The sequence below is a fragment of the Stenella coeruleoalba genome (genome assembly GCF_951394435.1).
Source record: "Stenella coeruleoalba genome assembly, chromosome: 3".
Classification (NCBI taxonomy): Eukaryota; Metazoa; Chordata; class Mammalia; order Artiodactyla; family Delphinidae; genus Stenella; species Stenella coeruleoalba.
This window is the reverse complement of record NC_137148.1, coordinates 83,995,334-84,009,700: the sequence shown is the minus strand read 5'-3', so window position 1 is coordinate 84,009,700 and position 14,367 is coordinate 83,995,334.

The following is a 14,367-nucleotide window of genomic DNA, read 5'->3' as shown; positions in this document are numbered from 1 at the left end:
ACAGCAGGAATTCTTAATATAGGTGTACATTTAGTAGCTACATTGTGAACAGCATGAATAAAGGAATAAGCATGACCTCAAATCAAAATATCAGCACAATGCCCTTAGCACCCAAAAGTGAGGAGGGAGCCTTCAGCTCCAGGGTCCATGGATGGTCCTCAACAAAATACCAGTTAATTAATTGCAGTCAAGTCTGTGTTGAAGAGCAAACCCATGGATAAACAGGTACCAGACCACAAGGCAGAAGCAAGAAGCTAGGATTCAATCCACCCTACCTTACTCCACATCGTTTCAGTGCAGGGGTTCCCAAATCCCGGGCCGCCGACCACGGGCCACACAGCAGGAGGTGAGTGGCAGGCAAGCAAGAGAAGCTTCATCTGCCGCTCCCCATCGCTCTCCATCGCTGGTATTACCACCTGAACCTCCCTCCCCCCCACATCCACCCCCGTGGAAAAATGGTTTTCCACGAAACTGGTCCCTGGTGCCAAAAAGGCTGGGGACTGCTGTTTCAATGAAAAATCTAAACTGTAGTGTTTTTAAAACAGAATAACATTTATCAGAAACCTTTTTATATTATTGTAGAATTCAAAGTGCCAAAAATGCATTTTATTTAACTAGAAAACCTTATCATTATATTTTTCTAAATTCTCTTTTCCATGTATGACTGGTTTTCCAAATGCATATTTCAACAACCCAGACAGTACTATGTTTGGAGAGGGGTTTGGGTGCAGCTTTCCTCTTCTGCAGAGGCAAGATCTAGAAATACATCAGTCATTCATGCCAATTTGTGGCAGTTCAAATTGCCAAAGGTATTTGTAAACTTTAGTCACTGTCACAACTCTAAAGGTTACTAAGCAGATCCAACACAGATTAATTACCACAGCATTGCACAAATGTGAGTGGGTATGTGAGAGAATGCATGTGTGTGTGACCTTAACTGTTAAATCTTCTGGTATATCAGCCTTAGGTTCAGCTACATATAACAATAACAACAGCAATAACGATAACAGCACCAACAAAAGATGATGAACAAGATGAACATTTATTCTCATTTAGTAACAGATTTAGGCAGCTCAGGGCTGTTTTGTAGAGTCCTGATAAAGCTTCCATCTTTACTGTTCTGCCTCATTTCACAAAATGGTTGCCTGTGCTCTAGTCATCATGATCACATCCCAGGAAAAATTAAGAGGGAATAAGTATGGAAATCTTATCCCCTTTGAGGATATTTCCTGAAAGTTGCACATAACACTTAGTTTTCATTGGTCAAAATTTATTTATAAGGCCACTACCAATGAGAGGAAAAATCAGTTTTGAGCTGGGCAGCAAGGTAGTCAGCTAAAATTTGGGGTTCTTATTAACAAGAAAATGAGGGGAATTGATATTTAGAGTGTACAGAACTTTTTCTCTTACTTTAAAAACACTAAAACAGATCCCTAGCCTCCTAGGAGAAAAAAAAAAAACCTACTAGATGATTCAATCAAATAATTAAAATGAAAATATTCAGACTGTTATTTACCACAATGTAAAAAAAACCTTAAGTTTTAATTTTAAACTGAATATTTCACTGACTTTCATAAATATAAGTAAAGAAATATTTCCATATATCAGCCACATACAAAACTGTATAATTATATTTTATTAGTGGGGGAGTAGAAGAGGGGGCTGATTAATTTCTTTTAAAAGAGAAAAGTTAACTTAGAAATAATTTCATCCCACTCCTAAATCAGAATTAATGCCCTGAGTTGGGAGTTATGCTGTCATATTTGAGAACCACTAATTTGAACATACTATTTCTGGAAATGATTTCTTTTACTAATTACTAACAGTTTATGAAAAAATCTGCAATTTTATTTTTCCAAGTGTTCAAGTAATCTTAACTCATCAAAATGCTAAAATCTTTTATATCAAAGTTGTCTAAGACTTACTCATGTAAATAGCCTGCCTGTTCCCTGACAGCTGGAACCTCTTAGTACAGATCTGCAGCCCCAGCCCCACCCTAAGCACTGGGACTCATCTGCTCTAAGCTGGAATCCAGAGCTCACTGTCCAACTTGCAGCTCTACTCTAACTTGGCAACCAGGCTTTGGTAGCAGAGCCTCTTCACTTTGCACACTGCCAGGCTTTTCTTATATCAGGCTCTCCAAGAATCCTTCCACAGCATACCAGACAGTGCCTGTCAAGACTGTGAATAAAACTTCCAGTAATAGGAATCCACTACCTCATAAAGTATACCATTTGTTTGAACACCCATTCATATAAATATTCAGTAAACCAACATTGAAAGCTGACTACAAATCAGGCATGCTGCAAGACACTGGTAATAAAAAGAACAAAGGCAAAGTTACCTGCCCTCTAGTAGGAGAGACAGTTGTTAAGGTTAAAATGATCTTCCTAACAAAGAATGAGATTTGGTCTCCTAGGAATTTTCATCCATTGTTCTTAAATCTGAAGTATAAAGTCACATGGAATAGATTCCATTCAGACTTCCACAAATCCACCTCCAATCTGGAACATTTCGAATAGTAGTATATTTCCTTTAACTTCCATCTCCAAACCCTCATTGCACTCCCTGTGTCCTACAAATAAATTTTATTCAATATCATACACACATTCTTTTCTCCTCCAAGCTCTTAAAACCCTGTAACTCTTACTGTAACTCTTTAATGAAAGGGTTTTTAGTTTCTTCACTCTCTTTTGGGATAAATTCCACTTTGAAAATATTCTTCTTAAAATGCAGCATTGAGACATGAATACACTAATAGAAAACACCCTAGTATGTCTTAATTCTATTTAACAAAACTTAGTTATTTCATCGAGAATAGCATGTCATAATTCGTGGCTGAAAAACAAAGCTGCAAACAAATTTAAGGACGTTTTCAGATCACTTTTGAGTTGATGGTGATTTTAAGTTCTCAAAGTTCTGGTTCTCTTATCCTTGGAGCCTTCCTTTAGTTGGTTCCCTCTATGATGCAGACTGGCATCATGGTTACTCTGGTGTCAGAACTGGGTACACACACTGTTCCTCACTTACTCGCTACATGAACTTGAGAAAATTTAAGATTCTGAACCTCAGTTATTGTAAAATCATGAAAATAAGGTTACTTTCTCCTTAAGATTTGTGAAAGTGATATCAGCCAGTATATATAAAGAACATTGACTTTAACAGATTAAGGACTTGACGTATGTGAAAGACCAGAACATTGACTTTAACAGATTAAGGACTTGACGTATGTGAAAGACCAGAATTAACTGTAATTTTCCTAGTTGTGAGGGATTCACATGCAGCTTAGAAATCAGTCACCAAAAATAGACACTAAGTAATCTTAAAGTTATCTAGTATAGCCCTGTCATTCAATTTAAGTCTTTCATTAACCACTCAATATGTGTTACATATTGTGCAAAATTTGGTGATCCAAAAATGAATTAAGTTGTCTTAACCTCAAGAAGCCCAGTGTGGGACTTGCCTGGAGGTCCAGCGGTTAAGACTTCGCCTTCCAATGCAGGTGGTGGGGGTTCGATCCCTGGTCAGGGAGCTAAGATCCCACCTGCCTCACGGCCAAAAAACCAAAACATAAAACAGAAGCAATATTGTAACAAATTCAATAAAGACTTTAAAAATGGTCCACATAAAAAAAAAATAAAAAACTCTGGAAAAAAAAAGAAGCCCAATTGTTAGTGGGAAAGCTGACATGTATAGAAACAGTTATTCCACTACCACACAGATAGGGCTTGACAGGGCAATACTCCTGCCATCCCATTGTACCACATTCCATTCTAGAACATAATGCTCCTCAAAGCATGCAGTGATCACTCAATAAATGTTGATTAATGTTCTATACTCAAATATTTCAGAAGAATAGTAATGCTGACCTGCTCACAAAATTCTTTGGTTTGTATCTTTATAAATTAACTTCTTTTCATCTTGGAGTAGATTTACACACACTGGTATTTCCTATTTCTTGGGATTTAAGGGATGGTGAAAGACACCGCTACCATCTCCCAGAAGAAATATCTAGGAGGTTGATGACATGAAGTTTAATATGTATTTATGTAATATTATGCAAACTTTTAAAAGTATCTGGGGTGGAAAAAATGCTTTGAAAGATACACACCAAAATATTAAAAAATGAATATCTCTGGGTGGTAAGACCATGAGAGATTTTGTTAATATCCTTACACTTTTAAATGTTTCAAATTCTTCTTAACAAGTGTGTGTATAAAAGAGATATATATATATACAAGGAACTCTAATAGGAGAAACGAAACAGATGAGGGAAGGGGGACCAGGAATACGGATGATAAGAAATTAAGAGGCAGTATAAGGGTCCTAGGTATTTGAGGGTTACAAGTTGAAGAATAAGATCAACAGTAGAAGGAATTAGAATAATATAAAATGTAGTTTTACTACTATTATAGTATCTAGTTCCATTTATATTTTGGCAAGTCATATCTCCCATTTTGTTACTGAGAAAGTCCATTGGCCAATGTAATGACTGAAGTATCCAAATAATGATTTTAGCCTACCTGCCCCAAAATATGGGAATTAAACTTGTTGCAATTTTTTACAAAATATGTGTGGATTGTCCTTAAATGTACTAGTTTCACAACAGAAAAAAGTAAATTAATCTGTGAACTATACAAACAGAGCCTTGATTTACTACTGAAGTAATGCATTTTCTAAATCCAAGACCCTTCTTTTTAAATATAAGAATCAGAAAAAAAGAAAAAAAAAAAGGGCTTCCCTGGTGGCGCAGTGGATGAGAGTCCACCTGCCGATGCAGGGGACACCGGTGCGTGCCCCGGTCCGGAAGATCCCACGTGCCGCGGAGCAGCTGGGTCCGTGAGCCATGGCCGCTGAGCCTGCGCATCCAGAGCCTGTGCTCCGCAACGGGAGAGGCCACAACAGTGAGAGGCCCACGTACCGCAAAAAAAAAAAAAAAAAAAAAAAAAGAAAGAATCAGGATAAATACTTGTAGAATTAATGAACCAAATTAATCTTTTTTTATTGCAGTTGTTACCTTAAATCCTTCTCTCCAAAGAAAAATTCAATAGATGATAGATAGATAATTGGCAGAACTATATCACTTTAAAGTATTCTTTGATTTCCCCTAATGGATGCAAAGTTCCTTCCTCTGAATTCTCAAATCAGTATTTTAATCATGTAACTTTCACATTCTCTTCTGTAGTACAGATATTTACTTAGACATTTTATTATACTTCTCGGACTGTTAGTTCAGTGAGTTCATTATTTGTGATTTACTCATTTTATAACCCTTAAGAGCAGAATTAAATTATTTTTAAGACTGGCATTATAAAAATATAATAAATAAAAGTGTTCCGCCAAATATTCTGAAAATATTTTGTGGACTCAATCAACATTTATTACTTCAATAAAAAAATATTTTGCACTTTGTGAAACTAGATTGTGGAAACCAGCCAAACACATTTCAAAGCTACTTCTCATATGAGTGGCTGTCAATCTTTTATCTATTCTCAATCTTTCCTTATGATTATTATGCCTTTTATCCCTGTGCAATTGATTTCTTTTATCATCCCTCTGCACATTCAGGATGGGGGCGAGGAGAAGCTTCATGGAGAGGGTCTCCTTTTGCTGAACATTCACCACACTGATAAGTTCTACACTGAAGACTCTTTCTTAGATTTTGTTCAGTTGTAGTTTTCTTTGTAATAATGATACAGCCAATCCATCAAAATAATGTTACACCAAATCTGATTTCATATATTTTTTTTTCTGCTTAAGTAGAAAACTCTCAAGTTGCTTAGTGAAGTGCTAAATGCTTTATATTGACAGACTACCGCTGTTCAGCAATCTATATTTGCAGCCTGCCAAAACGAAAGCCGTGGTTGGATCTTCTTTGTTGTTCACAGTATTTTAAATTACAAATGATGTTGATTTTAATCATCTTTGCTCAATTCACTCACAAAGCTGGGTGCTGCACAAGTCAGCTCTCAGATTCAATATAGAATACTTTTTATTGGGCTTAGCACTTGCATAGCACTTTATACCTTCAAAATACTTTGTAAACATTAACTAGTCAAGCCTCACCAAGATAGAAAAAAGAAAAAAGAACTTGATGTACTGATAGGTATGTGTAAAACAGGTCTTAGGAAAAGAGCTTTCCTATAGATTAAATTTGAAGTCAAGATGTTTATCTAGCTGTTTATTTTCAGTCAATAGAGTATATAGAGTATATTTCAGGATGTAATGGTCAGTTCTTCACTTCCCATTGTAACAAAGCACATAATTTCAATTTTAGTAATCATGTGAATTACAGAAGTATTAATATTGTTAACGACCAACAGAATTTATGCCACATGAGGAAGTCTTCACATATTGATCGCTGTTTTGCACACTATACACTGCAAATGTTTTGTTGTAAGTCGATAAGACTCAACTAGTCTCAGAGAAGTGAAATATACAAGTTACTGCTTCTCCTTCCTCTCCTATATGTAGCAGCTACTTCACTTGGTAGAGATACAGGTAAGACTAACTTGGTCCAAATATAAATGAGTCCCCAAGTTGACATTAAATATATGAAAATTTATAGTACAGCAGGAGTCAAACTAATATTTATTTAAGGAGTACACTATAAATTTATTTCCTTGTTTTCTAAGTAAAATATAACTTCTGTCTTCATTGGCTCTGCTTTTCTCCCATTCTTCCTTTAAGATTCTCTCATTTTAACCTATGCTTTTAAAGGGAAAAGTCTGTATATTCCTCTTGGAAAATGATACAATTACTCTGATCATAAAAAAGACTCAATGAACAGCCTAAGAAGTTATTAATATTATATACTGTATTGAATGTTGATTAAGGATTTTTTAATCACACCATGATACAAAGGGAAGCATTTGTCACTATTGCTTTTTATAGATTTGTAAACTGAAAACAGAAAGAAAAGGATCATATTAAGAAAAAACTTTAAGGCCAAGAGTGATAGATGATTTGATATCCATTTAAGCTATGACCATAGCTCAGAAACTGAAAGTTGTACTTGAAATTAGGTTAAAGAAGGCCTGCACTATATTTTCAACAATTAAACAATCAAATGAAACATACTATAGTCTCAATTAAAAGCTAAATGCCTAAAACTTTCGATTTCAATTAGGAAATACTGCAAATTTACTGATTTATTGAGAATCACATTTCTAAATTCTTTGACAATTCTTCATCCAGGATGGACAAGTTAGAGACTGAAACTTAAAATAAACTAGTGAAACTAGTGAAACTAGAGAATTTCAATTTAAAAGCAATAGATAAACCAAATTGATCTCATGATCTTCAATCTCCTTTCTTCTATGTAAGAACCATAAGATTTACTTCTGATAAACCGATGGAAATATGCACATCCATCAAAGTTTGACATATTTAGGACAATCTTTAAAAATGCAAAGCAAATCTCTTAATTATATGATAATGTAGCAGATTTTTTATAATGAATTTTATATCTAATTGACACTTTCATATCATTAGCAACATCTTAATCTTGTTCAGGTACCATTGCAAAAACATTGATTTCAAAGGTGGGGTTTTTGATCAGGCAAAGATTCAGGAGACTGATGTTCCAACTCTAAAAAAGGAGATCTAAAAAAATTTTAATATTACAATTCAAGAGAAGAACATTAGCATCCTGCAAACTAATGTGTTTCGATGAATTCATTATATGACCTCTAAAGGCAAATATTTAGAAGTCCCTTTAAACAATATTTCATGTATACATTTCAATTCCTAAAAACTATTTTCATCTTCCCCTCCAGAAAGTCAACCCATATCATATGCCAACTCTTTACCGTGTACTCCAGAAAAAGATTAAACAGGTCTGGTAGTAAATTTAGAAATAAGAAGAAAACAAATGACCACTTAGGATGTGGTTCCTGTAGCCCCAAGAAGGACTCTCTGCCTAAAAAGTAAATAAATAAGATACACTTCCCCTGTTCTCAAGTGCCTGAAATTCTATAATTTGAGAGTTCTGGATTAATTATTTGATTAAGTAAACATTCTCAGGAAAAAACAAAAAATGCTTTAAGCTGTAAAATTCTTAAGCAACCAAACAGCATCATTTACTTGACAAATTCTGTCTGGTATCAGCCTAGTGATTATTTAGACTATATATAAAAATTGACTACTAATGAAGGCTGTGTACTGACAGCCTGGCCACGTCTCATACAACTGGTTATAGTTACTGCATGACTTCTATTTTATAGTTTCCACATATACCTTGATGGAAGATTGGCTTTGACATAATAAAATGTGAAACAGCAGGAAAATATAAGGCAAAGAAGTAAACTATTTTAACAACTCACTCTCAGGAAAATTTTCCTCACATTAAACCTAAATCTCTTCATTAACGGCTAAGTACATTTAAGGCCATTCTCAGTTGTTCTAGAGCTTGACTGATTTCCTTTTTCTTAAGCTTAGGACTTTATATTTTCAAAGTGCTTTCCAACAACATTTATTAATTTTTCCTCACAACATGCCTGAAGTTTAATACTTTTCTTCCATTTTTTTAAACAGATCCTGATACTGAAGCACAGAGATATTAAGAGGCATGTTCAAGGTTACACAGCAAATTAAAAACCCAGCAGGGGATGGGCTACAGAGCACCTGAGTTTCCAGACTGCTGCTTCACCAACTGATCCATCGGGACTCTGTTGGTACAATGAATTAAGCAAGAGAAAGAAAGTTAAACTAGAAAATAAGATAATGGAAAAAAAATTAATATTGCAGTTTCTTTTTGCACAGATAGATTATAAATACCCCATGATGTAATATTTGCCGTCAAGCTTCTAGGTACCTTTACAGACTGATTAATCTACTCCTGTCTATCTTTGTACTTTTGCACTCATTTATATCAGGACATAAAACATCAAGAAGTAGGTCCTATATCTGATGGTTGAAATGAGCATGTTCTGTTGCCTAATCTCTGAGGGCCTGAAATGTGGAATTTTTCAGAGGAATGTTTGAGCTCCTATGCTCAACTTCTTTTTCCTGGCTCTGTCCTTCCCATTAATCCTTAAGATGGACATCAGGGAAAGAGAAAAAAGATTAAAGACTTGAAATTTGAGTTCTGAAGGATAGAGCAATGAATTTGGAGATCAAGAGCTCTTGAACTTGCACCTAAATACTAATCTGGAATGGAAGTTTTGGGATAGGAAATATTATGAGATAGTAAAATAAGAAACAGAGATCTCAGTAACTCCCACATAAAGATGGAAGAGATTATAGCTGAAAACTCCCCTAACATGGGAAAGGAAACAGTCACCCAAGTCCAGGAAGCACAGAGAGTTCCATACAGGATAAAGCCAAGAAGGAACATGCTGAGACACACATTCAACAAACTGATAAAAGTTAAATGCAAAGAAAAAATATGAAAAGCAACAAGGGAAAAGCAACAAATAACATATAAGGGAATCCCCATAAGGTTATCAGCTGATTTTTCAGAAGAAACTTTGCAGGCCAGAAGAGAGTGGCACGATATATTTAACATGATGAAAGGGAAGAACCTACAACCAAGAATACTCTACACAGCAAGGCTCTCATTCAGATTCCACAATGGAGAAATCAAAAGCTTTACAGAGAAGCAAAAGCTAAGAGAATTCAACATCACCAAACCAGCCTTACAACAAATGCTAAAGGGACTTCTCTAGGTGGGAAAAAAAAAAAAAAAAAGAGACCACAACTAGAAACAAGAAAATCACAAATGGAAAAGCTCACCAGTACAGGCAAACATAAAGTAAAGGTAGGAAATCATCCACACACAAATATGATATCAAAACCAGCAACCACGAGAAGAGGAGAGTACAAATGCAGGAAATGGGAACTGCACTTGAAATTAAGAGACCAGCAACTTATAACAACCTCATACATATATAGAGCACAATATCAAAACCACATGGGAGCTGCAAACCAAAAATCTACAATAGATACACATACAAAAAAGAAACACAATCCTAACACAACACTAAAGATAGTCATCAAACTACAAGATAAGAGAAAAAAATAAGGGGAGAAAGAAGATCGACAAAAACAAATCCAGAACAATTAAGAAAATGGCAATAGGAACATACATATCAATAATTACCTTAAATGTAAGTGGATTAAACAGCTCCAACCAAAAGACATAGACTGGCTGAATGGATACAAAAACAAGACCCATATATATATATGCTTTCTACAAGAGACCCACTTCAGACCTAGGGACACATAACAGACTGAAAGTGAGGGGATACAAAAAGAAATTCCATGCAAATGGAAATCAAAAGAAAGCTGGAGTAGCAATACTCATATCAGAAAAAACAGACTTTAAAATAAAGACTGTTACAAGAGACAAGGAAGGACACTACATAATGATCAAGGGATCAATCCAAGAAAAAGATATAACAATTGTAAATATATATGCACCCAGCAGAGAAGCACCTCAATATATAAGTTAAATGCTAACAGCCATAAAAGGAGAAATTGACAGCAACACAGTAATAGTGGGGAACTTTAGCACCCCACTTACACCAATGGACAGATCAACCAGACAGAAAATCAATAAGGAAACACAAGCCTTAAATGACACATCAGACCAGATGGATTTAAATGATATTTATAGGCATTCCATCCAAAACCAGCAGATTACACTTTCTTCTCAAGTGCACATGGAACATTCTCCAGGATAGATCACATCTTGGGCCACAAATCAAGCCTTGGTAAATTTAAGAATATTGAAATCATACCAAGCATCTTTTCTGACCACAACGCTATAAAACTAGAAATCAATTACAGGAAAAAAACCCCCTAAAAAACACAAACACGTGGAGGCTAAACAATATGCTACTAAATAACCAAGAGATTACTGAAGAAATCAAAGAGGAAATCAAAAAATAACTAGAGACAAATGCCAACGAAAACACGATGATCCAAAACCTAAGCAACACAACAAAAGCAGTTCTAAGAGGGAAGTTTATAGCAGTACAATCTTACCTCAGGAAACAAGAAAAATCTCAAGTAAACAGCCTAACCTTACACCTAAAGCCACTAGAGAAAGAAGAACAAACAAAACCAAAGTTAGTAGAAGGAAAGAAATCATGAAGATCATAGCCAAAATAAATGAAATAGAGACAAAGAAAACAATAGAAAAGATCAGTGAAACTAAAACCTGTTCTTTGAAAGGATAAACAAAATTGATAAACTTTACTAGACTCATCAGGAAAAAAAGGGAGAGGGCTCAAATCAATAAAATTAGCAATGAAAAAGGAGAAATTACAATAGACACCACAGAAATACGAAGAATCATAAGAGACTTCTACAAGCAACTATATGCCAATAAAATGGACAGCCTGGAAGAAGTGGACAAATTCTTAGAAAGGAACAATTTTCCAAGACTGAACCAGGAAGAAATAGAAAATATGAACAGACCAATCACAAGTAATGAAATTGAAAATGTGATTAAAAATCTTCCAACAAGGGCTTCCTGGGTGGCGCAGTGGTTGAGAATCCGCCTGGTTGAGAATCCCCAATGCAGGGGACATGGGTTCAATCCCTGGTCCGGGAAGTTCCCACATGCCATGAAGCAACTAAGCCCATGTGCCACAACTACTGAGCCTGTGCTCTAGGGCCCACAAGCCACAACTACTGAGCCTGTGTGCTGCAACTACTGAAGCCCACGCACCTAGAGCCAGTGCTCTGCAACAAGAGAAGTCATCACAATGAGAAGGCCGCGCACCGCAATGAAGAGTAGCCCCCACTCACTGCAACTAGAGAAAGTTCGCGTGCAGCAACGAAGACCCAGTGCAGCCAAAAATAAATATATATTTATATATATATATAAATCTCCCAACAAACAAAGTCCAGGACCAGATGGCTTCACAGGAGAATTCTAATCAAACATTTAGAGAACAGCTAACACCCATCCTTCTCAAACTCTTCAAAAATTGCAGAGGAAGGAACACTCCCAAACTCATTCTATGAGGTCACCATCACCCTGATACCAAACCAGACAAAGATATCACAAAAAAAGAAATTACAAGCCAATATCCCTGATGAACATAGATGTAAAAATCCTCAACAAAATACTAGAAAACCAAATCCAACAATACATTAAAAGGATCAAACACCATGATCAAGTGGGATTTATCCCAGGGATGCAAGGATTCTTCAATACCCACGAATCAATCAATGTTATACATCACATTAACAAACTGAAGAATAAAAACCATAAGATTATCTCAATAGATGCAGAAAAAACTTTTGACAAAATTCAACACCAATTTATGATAAAAACTTTCCAGAAAGTGGGCATGGAGGGAACCTACCTCAACATAACAAAGGCCATATTCGACAAACCCACAGCTAACATCATTCTCAACAGTGAAAAACTGAAAGCATTTCCTCTAAGATCAGGAAAAAGATAAAGATGTCCACTCTCACCACTTTTTTTCAGTATAGTTTTGGAATTTCTAGACATGGCAATCAGAGAAGGAAAAGAAATAAAAGGAATCCAAATTCAAGTTGAGAGTTCAAAGATGAGTAAGAGTTAGCCAGACAGAAGAGATTGGGGAGAAGAGCTTTCAGGCACGGGAAGCAGTAACACATGAAGAGCCCAAGGTAGTAAAGGGCTGAAGACACTGAAGGAACCACAAAAGGTCAATAAAGTTGCAGAATGAGACAAAGAGACACCAAGTGAAGTTTGAGATGTAGGCAGGGACCAGAGCATGCCAGGCCTTGAAGGTACAGGTGAGTATTTCCCCCCCTTTATTCCAATTGCCACAGGAAGACTTAATATGTTTTAAGAGAAAACTTTGCATTTTTTAAAGATCACCCAGGCCTCTGCATGTATTTACCTGTTATCCATATTCTTTCCATGTCTACTTGAAGGTATTTTAGCTCTTTTTATATATAAATCTTCCTTCATGAAGAAGATGCGGCTGTTGGGAAAGTCAAGTAATTGAATGATGTCAATTTCCTTGAGTTCCCATAAGTTACTGTAAATTTAGCTTCCAACTGAAATAAACCAACTGGTATGCTTGTGAAACTCAAAATTATGCTATCATCAGCTAAGCTGAATGAAAAGAAATTAGAAATGGAAGTAATAGGCAGCCATTTTAAAATGGTATCATTTATAGAAAAATCATTATATGGGACAATGAAAAAGGAGATTTATTTGAATACACATTTTTAAAACACAGTTCAACAAAAGCAAAACTCCAGCAAAAGTACAAAATAACCCTTTTAAACAGTTAAAAGACTACACTCAGAACATGAGATTAAAATCTGAATAATAAACCATGAGATAAAATTCAGAAATATAAAGCTTAGTTAGTATCCAATTGATAGTCAAACCTATTAAAATACTAAGACTAATAAGATACTACTTTAAATAACTTAGCAACAAATTTATACATTATTTTATGTCATGCCTTCTTAGTTATATCACAGTAATCACATCTAAGTAGGCATTAGATATTTAATTACAAGTAAATGGTAACTCCTTTCAGGCCAGTGTATGTGCTAGGTTATGTTGTTGTTGTTGTTGTTGTTTATTTCAGTTTCACTTAAATTCTAAACCTTTTAAATTAATATCAAATATGTCAAACCCTTAATTTAATTTTGTGTAGATTGTATTATAACATTTACCAGGACTAAATAAAATTTCCCTACCTTGAGAAATGTTTCATTTAAGCAAAAATGGTGAAATAGCAATTCCCTGTGAAAAAATGATTTATGTTTACGACTCAACATTTTTTTCATAGTAATAAGTATCCAAGCAAGATGATGATAATTTATTTTAAAAGCCAGTTAACGGCAATATAACGGCCAGAATTAACTTCTGATGTTTATCTCCTAAATTTAGACCAAAATTGTTTCATTATTGTAATGATTTCCTAAATGATTCTAATCAGAAATAGCCATTAATCAGAAATGTCTAAAAAACATTAAGGTCATTTGCAAATGATGTGACCAACAAGGGGTTAATATCCAAAACATACAAACAGCTCATACAGCTCAATATCGAAAAACCAGACAACCCAGTCAAAAAATGGGCATAAGACCTAAATAGACAGTTCTCCAAAGAAGACATACAGATGGCTAACAAGCATGGCTAACAAGAATAATGGCCAACAAGAATAAATGCTCAACATAGCTAATTATTAGAGAAATGAGATATCACTCCATACCTGTTAGAATGGCTGTCATCAAAAAGTCTACAAATAACAAATGTTAGAAAGGATGTGGAGAAATGAGAACCCTCCTACACTGTTGGTGGGAATGTAAATTGGTACAGCCACTACGGAAAAGAGTATGAAGATTCCTTAAAAAAAACCTAAAAATAGAACTACCATATGATCTAGCAATTCCACT